This window comes from Pelodiscus sinensis, chromosome 12 (assembly GCF_052426305.1).
Source record: "Pelodiscus sinensis isolate ZL-2025 chromosome 12, ASM5242630v1, whole genome shotgun sequence".
In the NCBI taxonomy this organism is placed as follows: domain Eukaryota; kingdom Metazoa; phylum Chordata; order Testudines; family Trionychidae; genus Pelodiscus; species Pelodiscus sinensis.
In genome coordinates, this window is record NC_143063.1 from 26231645 (window position 1) to 26241685 (window position 10041).

Here is a 10041-nt window from a genome sequence, read left to right on the forward strand (position 1 = left end):
GTCTTTTTCCAAAAGACTTTTGCGCAAAAGGGCCAGTGTAGACAGAACAGTACTGTTTTCCGAAAAAAAGCCCCAATCGCGAAAATGGCGATCGGGGCTTTTTTGCAGAAAAGTGCGTCTAGATTGGCAATGGACGCTTTTCCGCAAAAAGTGCTTTTCCGGAAAAGCGTCCAGCCAATCTAGATGCGTTTTTCCGAAAATACTTTTAACGGAAAACTTTTCCGTTAAAAACATTTCCGGAAAATCATGCCAGTGTACACGTAGCCAAGCTGTGCCAGAGAGACTATTTTTCTGTGTTTTAATCTGCTCTTTTCTCAGTTGCTCTGTTACACCTATGAACCAAGTATGCTTTATCAAGTATATCTTTTGTTTTGTTTGTTAATAAAATCAACTTTTTTAAGGTGATGATTTGATTCTTGTGCCCTAGAAGGTTACAGGTCTTTTAGAGAATGACAGAGGCCCAGGCAACTTTGAATTTAGAGGCCCCAGCCCAGCCCAGCCTCAGGCTCCCAATGTATCTAATTTCTCATTCACAGTCCTGCTGGGGGTGTCCAGCCCTGCTGGGGGGCGGGGTTCCATGGGGTCCTAGTCCAGGGTGCTTTCTCCTTCCTGCCAGTGACCCAGACACCCAAGGGTCAATGCAGCTTTGGGGCAGAGAGACCCATCATGCATTTTTCTCTCCCCTCAGCCACCCCCACCCAGCCCCAGAGCCCTAGCCTGGGCAGGTCTCACCCTCTAGCGCTGTAGTTCTCAGACTTTTTGGTCCTTGGATCACGCGGCTCAATGCAAACCTTTCCGTGGACCACCAGTTGCATATGGAAACTCACCGTTAATTACATAATTACACCCCAGCAATTTTGCTAGTGCTGCAACTGGGGAGAATGGTATAATTTAAATTATTAAACAGATAAAGCATTTTAACTTTCTCATGTTAGTTTATCAAACTTCATTTTAAATAAAGTAAAATAATAATTTATGTCCAACACAAAAGGGTTCAATGTTTTCTTTATTTATAGCAGGCTTGGGGAACTATCAGTTGGGGACCACACAAGTAAGAAGCAAAAAAACTACTCCAAAAACCCCCAGCCCTCTGAGCCTGACCCCATCACACCCCAGTCCCCAATTCCCTCATTACCTCCTCATCCTGGCCCCCATTTCCTCCGCCCTGGCCCCCACCCTCCCACAGGGGAGGGTCCCTGCTCTGTGCACGATCCCTGTGCCACCCACTGGAAGTGGGCAGGGAGCCAGGGCGGCTCTCGAGAGGTGGACTCCCCTGCCACACTGCTTCCTTCTAACCCAGCCCCTCTACTGACTCATTGCCCCCCCCACCCCTTGACACCTCAGACTCCCCTACCCATCTTGCGTGATTGTGGCTTCTTGGAGTTGGTCCTGGCCAAACCCAGGGGGCAGGGTAGCCTGTTCCCACCCACCCCCACCTGCAGGTTCCCACATGCCAGTAGGGCTGGAGTGGGTGGAGCAGCAGCAGCGCATGTACGGGGATGGAACCTCAATACTGCGGCTCTGCGTGAGGTCCCTGTGCTGCCCAGTGTGCTGCCCAGTGGAAGTAGGTGGAGAGCAGGGCAGCTCTCAGGAGTAGCAGGGATGGACTCCTCCTCCCCATTACTTCCTTCTGCCCCAGATGCCCCGCATGCCAGTGGGGCCAGGGCGGGTGGAACAGCAGCAGTGCGCATGCAGGAGTGGGGCCTCAATCCCGTAGCGGGGGGCTGTCCAAGCTGTGCACAGGATCTCTGTGCCACCCAGTGGAGGTGGGTGAGAAGCCAGGGTGGCTCTCAGAGACACCAGGGGCAGACACAAGTCAGGGCTTTCTTCACCTCCCCTCCCCTCATGAGCTTGGAAGCTGGAGTTAATGCTCCAAGCCTTGCGGCTGCATAGGCTATAGGGAGGAGGCTAAGCTCCTGACACGGACTGTGTGTGCCACTTATGGTACTAATGCCATAGATTGCTGACCCCTGGTATAGACCTTAATTACTTAGTTTTCCGAACTCCCAAAGGAATCCAAAAAGGGTACAGATTAGTTGCAGTGACTCAAATCAATGTGTTAGACCAGATTTGATAGAGTCAATAATAACAAAAGAAGAGACTTGATAGTGCATTTCTGCATCAGATTGAGATGCTAGGCTGCAATTGGTGGAAAACTCAGATAAAATGTCAATACCCTGTGCTGCTGATTTGGACTCAGAAAGGGTGCTGTCATAGTGATCATGAATCTTTTGAATAGCTTTAAGAAGTCATTCAGTGTTATATCTCTTGACATCAAATATAGCATTGAGTGCTTCAGTTATAAGAATAGTTTTGTGGATCATTTTTAGCAGCTTCATCCACATGGGCATTAAAATGCATTCAAATTTGGATGTATACTTCTGAATTGACTTAAGCTCAGTGTGAGCCTGTGCTGTGAGAGTAAGAGATTCAAGCTCACTTAAAGCCTTTCTCACAGAGTCCAAATGTTGTGCAACTGGTTTAATGTCATCAATTTGAGCTGGTCACCTCATTTTTTGCAATGCCATGAAGGGAAACAGGCAGATGCTGCTTCATAATTTCCCACTTTCGAGGACTGCTACTGAAGAGGTTGTACAATTCCTGGATTGTTCCAAAGTATGTGATTGCTTCCTTGCATGATTCAGTACAATCAACACCAAGATTTAGTGTGGGGTTGCCACAACTAGAGAAAATATAATTTGGATATTGCTCAAGAAGGACTGCTTGTACTCCATTGTACTTCCCAGCCATATTGGATTCATTGTCATAGGCTTGGTCAATGCAGACTTGAACATTTAATTTGAAGCCTTCCAGAATTTCTAATACATGAGCAGTGATTTCTTTTCCAGTTTTTTTCATGAAATTACTGAACAAAATGAATTGTTCTTCAATTGAAACCTTTGACCTTCCTGCAATTTTGACATACAAAACAACCAAGGTTATCTGTTCTTTATGAGAACAGTCTGGAGTTGAATCAATAATAATTGCAAAGTACTTTGCATGTTGAATCTCTTCAAGAATTGTTGTTTGCTCAAATGTCCCACACAACTCAATAAACTCTTTGGCTACGTCTACACTGGCCCCTTTTCCGGAAGGGGCATGTAAATTTCAGCAGTCGTCGTAGGGAAATCCGTGGGGGATTTAAATATCCCCCGCGGCATTTAAATAAAAATGTCCGCCGCTTTTTTCCGGCTTTTAAAAAAGCCGGAAAAGAGCATCTAGACTGGCCCCGATCCTCTGGAAAAAGTGCCCTTTTCCGGAGGCTCTTATTCCTACTTCAAAGGAAGCAGGAGCTGGAACTGGGGGGAGCTGGCTTAAAAGCTGATTCAAAGTAGGAATAAGAGCCTCCGGAAAAGGGCACTTTTTCCGGAGGATCGGGGCCAGTCTAGACGCTCTTTTCCGGCTTTTTTAAAAGCCGGAAAAAAGCGGCAGACATTTTTATTTAAATGCCGCGGGGGATATTTAAATCCCCCGCGGATTTCCCTACGACGACTGCTGAAATTTACATGCCCCTTCCGGAAAAGGGGCCAGTGTAGGCGTAGCCTTTTTGTATTCTGGTAGATAGATAATGGTCTTACATGCATTTTCTGCTCTCTGTGATTCATGAACACACTTAAGATGGCCTGATAAAAGTGGGTCATACTTGTTAAGAAGCTCAAGTATACCAAGAAAGTTTCCATTTTTAGGGTCACCGATACATTGACTGGAATCAAACAAAGCCAATCCCTGATCAGAAACAAAAAGAATGACATTCAGCATGTGCTCATGGACTTTTATCCTGTTATCAGTTTCTGTGTTTATTTCACACAGGAGTAAGTTTTCATATGAACTGTCAGCTAGTGCTGCTCTATTAGCTCATTTCCATGTAACATAGTCATCTTTATGTGATAGTGAAGTATCATTTGCAGGTATTTGGTCTTTCAACTTCCTCTAAACTCTGCAAATGTTCCAACGGGATGGATCAGACAGTACTGATGCATTTGAAGTGTTACTGTTAAAAATGAAACAGGGTACACAGTACAGAGCCTGCTTTTCCATGTTCCAGCAGTCTCTTGAGTAGATCTCTCCATTTGGAAGAATTTTTGTCAGCAGGCAAGTGGAAAAAGCATGATTTTCATCATTTGGTCTGTTATTTACTACAGCCCTTATAATCTTACTTTAAAGTCTTAAAATTTAATCTACTAACATGTTCCCATTATTAAATTCCTCTAATAACTGGTGCATTATTATGAATATGAATACGGGGTGATGACCAGATTAGATATAGAGTTTATTAAACAACTAGAATTAAAAGTTTATCATCACAAAAAGCCTTTAAAGGTTAATCTAAAACTGGACAAACAGATAGCTTACAGCTGAGCCCTATATGGTTATTGTATATGAAGACACTTAAGAAAAAAAAGGAATATGAAAATCTCCTATTCAGAGATAAACATCTAATTTAAAGGTTAAACTCACCCTCAGATTAAGCAAAATCACTTTACAGGAACAGAATTAATTACAACTTTCAAAACCTCTAAACTATGCAAAGTCTGTAAACAGTGTTTCATAATGTAGAATCACTAATCACAGAAGCTACTCCAGTTTCCAGTCATGCAGATGAAAACTCGGATGCGCAGCTTCTGGGACTGGGTACAAGCTGGAAATCAGCTGATTCCCAGCTTGCACCCGGTCCCTGCTACCCCATGCCTCCCCTGCACCCCACGGAGATGGTTCTGGGGGGAATCAGCTTTTAAGCCAGCTCCCCCCAGTTCCAGCTCCTGCTTCCCACCTATCTGTCTCTGATAGAGGTAGCAAGCAGGGGGGAAGTGACTAGTTGACTAGTCATCTACATTCCTATTCCAGATCAATCAGGCTATGTCTACTCTACAGCACTATTTCGGGATACTGGAGGAATTCTGAAATAGCTATTCCTTGTCTTTTGAGCACACCCATTCTTTCAAAATATAAAGGGCTCACTATTCAGACATCCCTATAAACCTCATTCTAAAAGGAATAAGGAACATTTCAGAATAGCGGTTTATTTCAAAATAAGTGCTGTGTAGACAGTATCAAATTTCAAAATAAGCTATTTCAAAATGACATCAAAATAAGATGCACAATTGGTATAGCTCAAATTGCATATTTTATTTTGACCTATGGTGCAATGTAGATGCACCCTCAGTTAGCCTCATTAGCACTGGCACTCCAATTGAGTTTTCCCCTTTCCTTTCTTTTTCTGGTATAAATTGTGAGGGTCCCCCCCTTTTCTCTCCACTTTACTCATAGAATCATAGAATCATAGAATACTAGGACTGGAGGGGACCTTGAGAGGTCATCGAGTCCAGTCCCCTGCCCTCATGACAGGACCAAATACTGTCTAGACCATCCCTGATAGACATTTATCTAACCTACTCTTAAATATCTCCACAGATGGAGATTCCACAACCTCCCTGGGCAATTTATTCCATGTTTGACTACCCTGACAGTTAGGAACTTTTTCCTAATGTCCAACCTAAACCTGCCTTGCTGCAGTTTAAGCCCATTGCCTCTTGTTCTATCCATGTGAGGAAGTCGGTTATATATATATCCATCTAGCCCTGTGACCAATACCAGATGCCCCAGAGGGAGTGAACAAAACAGGTAATCATCATGTCATCATTTCCAGCTTCTGACAAACAAAGGCTAGGGACACCATTCCTACCTATCCTGGCTAATAGCCATTGATGGACCTAACCACCATGAATTTATATGTTCTTTTTTGAAGACTGTTAAATTCCTGGTCTTCACAACATCCTCTAGCAAGGAGTTCCACAGCTTGATTTTTCCACAGGTTGATTGAGCGCTACATGAAGAAAAACTTCCTTTTTATTGTTTTAAACTTGCTACCAATTAATTTAATTTAGTGACCCTTAGTTCTTATGTTATGGGAACAAGTAAATAACGTTTCCTTATTCACTTTCTCCATACCTGTCATGATTTTATAGACCTCTATCATATCTCCCCTTAGTCTCCTCTTTTTAATCTCTCTTCATATGGGACCTACACCAAACCCCTAATCATTTTTGTTGCCCTTTGATGAACCTTTTCCAATGCCAACATATTTTTTTGAGATGTGGTGACCACATATGTATACAGTATTCAAGATGAGGGAGTACCATGGTTTTATATAGACGCAACAAAATATTCTCTGTCTTATTCTCTATCCCTTTTAAAATGATTCCTAACATTCTGTTTGCTTTTATGACTGCTGCTGCACATTGAGTGGATGTTTTCAGAGAACTATCCACAAGCACTCCAAGATCTCTCTTGAGAAGTTATAGCTAATTAGTCCCCATCATATTGTATGTATAGTTGGGATTATTTTTTCCAATGTGAATTACGTTACATTTAGTAACATTAAATTTTGTTTGCCATTTTGTTGCCCAATCACTTAGTTTGGTGAGATCCTTTTGAAGCTTTTTTGACAGCCTGCTTTGGTCTTAACGATCTTGAGCAGCTTAGTATCATCTGCAAATTTTACCTACTTCACTGTTTACCCCTTTCTCCAGATCATTTATAAATAGGTTGAATAAGATTAGTCCCAGTACAGACCCTTTAGGGACACTAGTTGTTACCTCTCTCCATTCTGAAAACTGATAATTTATTTCTACTCTTTGTTTCCTGTCTTTTAACCAGTTATCAATCAATGAGAGGACCTGCCCTCTTATCCCATTACAACTTACTTTACTTAAGAGCCACAGGACTACTCGTTGTTTTTAGAATAAAGAAAGCACATACCTGGAAAATGCACTATATGGCCATTCCCAAGGTAGGTCAATTTTTTAGAATTAACAAACTTGATGGTAGCTCTTTAAGACTGATCTCACATCCCAGTTGTGCCCCTGAGGATTTTCAGAATGGCAGAAAGGAGAGATAATAATAACCTTTTTCAAAATGAAACTGAGAGAATGGGGAGAAATCCCAAATCTGTTAGCAAAGCTAAGGCAGAGTTATTTTTACAAAGTTTACCCGTTGTTCACTAACCTTTCTACCATGCAACAGCAACTAGGAAGATTGTTTTTTATGTAGTAAAACCATCAAGAGAAGCTCCTTAAGGGGTCAAAAAGAGACCTTATTAAAAGAGCTAACACCAGAATACGATTAAGATGCTGGGTTAGAGTAAGTCTGATGAGACAACTGTAACCCTTCAGGTGCTGGTTCTTCATTCTATTTGAAATCAATACAAAGTTAGGATCTACATACTGCAGTCAGCTATGTTACCCTGGGACGCAGTAAAAATTAATTTAGTGTTCTAATTAGGCACGCCCTGACTTTTGGAGATGTTAACTGTCCCAAGTCCAAGAAGAAGGGAATGCCCGAAGCCGTATCTATCACTGGTAGTTGGTTTTGAAATAAAACAGTCAGAGTCGAGATATGGGGCCAAACCATATATTGAATAATTTGAAATGATAACATGTAAAATATCAACCTTGAGTATAAGTCCCACCCTAACCCCGAAGAGAAAGAAGACAGTATATCCCCAATACAAAAGGGGTATACATTACATTCACTGAATTGAATAGACAGGTCTCAGTGCTCACAACCTCAAACGTGTTGGCTAATATAAAGCCTCAGCAGAGGAACGGTGAGGTGATCCCATGACAGTATCCCAAGGCTCTTCAACTCTGGTCTGTCAGGATCCTCCGGCCTGGCAGGTGTAGTGGTCTGGACACTGTGTCGAACAACCTTCCGCTCTCCACTAGTAATCTGATATAGCGGTGGAAAAGCTATACCCTTAGTACTTAACACTGCACTAGGCTATAACCACTAACATGGTACTTCTCCACATGTAACTACCCCACAAAGGCAGAACAACTACTATCTACACCCATGATGGACACACTATTCAATCACTCTCAATCACTCACAAACTAACAGGATAACATACAACATGCATACCAGGAACCGTCTCACAGAACACAAGGAACGAACATGGATCTGGAACCGGGAAGGAGAAGGAACCCGAACTAGATCACGACTGAGGTATATAAAGACTTTAATGTTCTGAAAGATCCCTGTCTAGACTGGTGCTTTTTGCTGGCAAAGCCCCAAGCCGGAAAAAAGCAGCAGCCATGTTCATGCAAATGAAGCGGGGAATATTTAAATCCCCGCTTCATTTTCAATTGTGCTGTGTCTAATCTGCATCCCTTTTCCGCAAAAGGGGAGCAGTCTAGACACAGCCTCCATGAAGAGAGGCATATAGAAATCTCTTGCTTAATTTGATAGCCATTGTGAGCATGTAAGATGTTGTGTTTGAGATCTTGCAGCAGCATGTTCAGACATCTTCATTTCAATTTGTTGTGGCACAATGACTGGATTAGCAGCACAGAGCAATTGGTTTAGCAGATGATGAGTATTGCAACTTGTTATATTCTGACTACATTACTGGCTTGAGCATCAGCAGCATTCAGACTTCAGTCTACCCATAAATGGACGAGCTACATTGAGTAAAAGCGCCACTTCACTCGAGCTAGACATTTTTACGTGTGGATAGGAGTTGGGGTAGAAGCAAAACATGAGCTTGAGCTAACAATGCAGTAAAAGGAATCCTAAGGAGACTTGACCCATCTCATCAGTAACAGAGATTCTGCAATTAGAGTGTTTATATTATACCCCAAACAGTCCCACTGATGATAGTGATTTTGTATAGCTTATAAATCCACACAGTGTTTAGCCCTGAGACATGTTTCTTGTTCCTCTTTGGCAAATGATGTATACCATCTGTTTGTCACTATTAAAACATTTTTCCTTGGCATATAAAATGCAAAAGGCAAAAGGGTCCAGCAAACCATCCCACATTTTAGTTAATACAACAGAATCTATGTAGTTACTACTCTGATAAATGACATGCCCTTTTAATTGGCCCAGTTGCCAAAACCATTCAATGCAATACATTTTGAGAACTCTAAACAATGGATTAATGGCACACCTACTAGTATAAAGTCTGCATAATTGGCACACATGGAGCTGTTTGCATGCTTTTTCACTGTATTTAACAGATGTAAAATGGTGTTTGGTGACATACACTTCCCATTCTGTGGCTCCTCTGCTTACTTCATGCTGCTTTTGTTCTCTATTATGACTGAAGAAAGATTAGAATGTAAAATTTAAAAAACGTTTTAATGCTCTGGTTTGCCTGAAGGTCAAGTTGTGAAATAAAAAGGGATCTTTCTAAGGAATTTAAAAATTGTTCATACCCATTTTTGTGTGTGTTGTGTATCAGTGAGCCTCTGATGAGAATGTTGATTACTTAATTGGAATATTTCTAATAATGTTCAAGAGAGGTACTAAGCAGATTAAAAGGAAGCTACTTAATATGAGCATTTAGAAAGGCTACAAGATTTACATAAAGTATTTAAAACTAGAAAGGACGGATCCTTTAGCTAGTGAGCTGCTTTCTGAAGCATCATGGTCATTCAAAGTTCTCCAAGCAATCTCCCCACATCTATAGCTGCCAAAATACATGTAGGTCCCCATCTAAATTTCAAGTGGCCTTAATGTTGTGAGCTCAGCCCTTTTAGAAGTCTAATAATCTGATTACATTTGGAATACTGCAGGCCATGTTGGCTAAAAATTGAGGTTTTCCTCCTGAATAATTGTTTAAAATTCTATATAGCTAGTACCTGTACAGGTTGAACCTCTCTAAACCTGGACTATCTGGTCTGGCAACATCCAGGTTTCCAGGCCAGAGGCCCTGTGGCAGGGAATCCTATTAGGGCTGGAAGCCTGGCTAGGCTCGCGGCAGGAGGGGCCAGCAGCTGGGAGCCCTGCTGGAGCCTGAAGCATGGCTGCACTAGTTGTAGTGGTGGTGGTGGTGGCGGTGGTGTGTGTGTGTGTGGGGGGGGGGGGGGGCTGCCAGCTTGCAGCCCTGCTGGGGCCGGGAGCCTGGCGGGTCTGAAACCAGGGGGACCAGCAGTCCTGCTGCTGCCAGGAGCCAGTCGGGCCGGTAGCAGGAGTGGGGGCAGCTAGGGGCTGGCAGCTGGGCTGTGCAGGGGCGGGGACGAGGGCGGGGGGGGGGGA

General features: G+C 42.8%; 1 pseudogene; it reads right to left on the bottom strand.

Annotated features, from left to right (window-relative positions):
• Positions 1-2051: 2051 nt before the first annotated feature.
• LOC149523731 (zinc finger MYM-type protein 1-like) lies at positions 2052-4038 on the bottom strand (annotated as a pseudogene).
• Positions 4039-10041: the final 6003 nt, after the last annotated feature.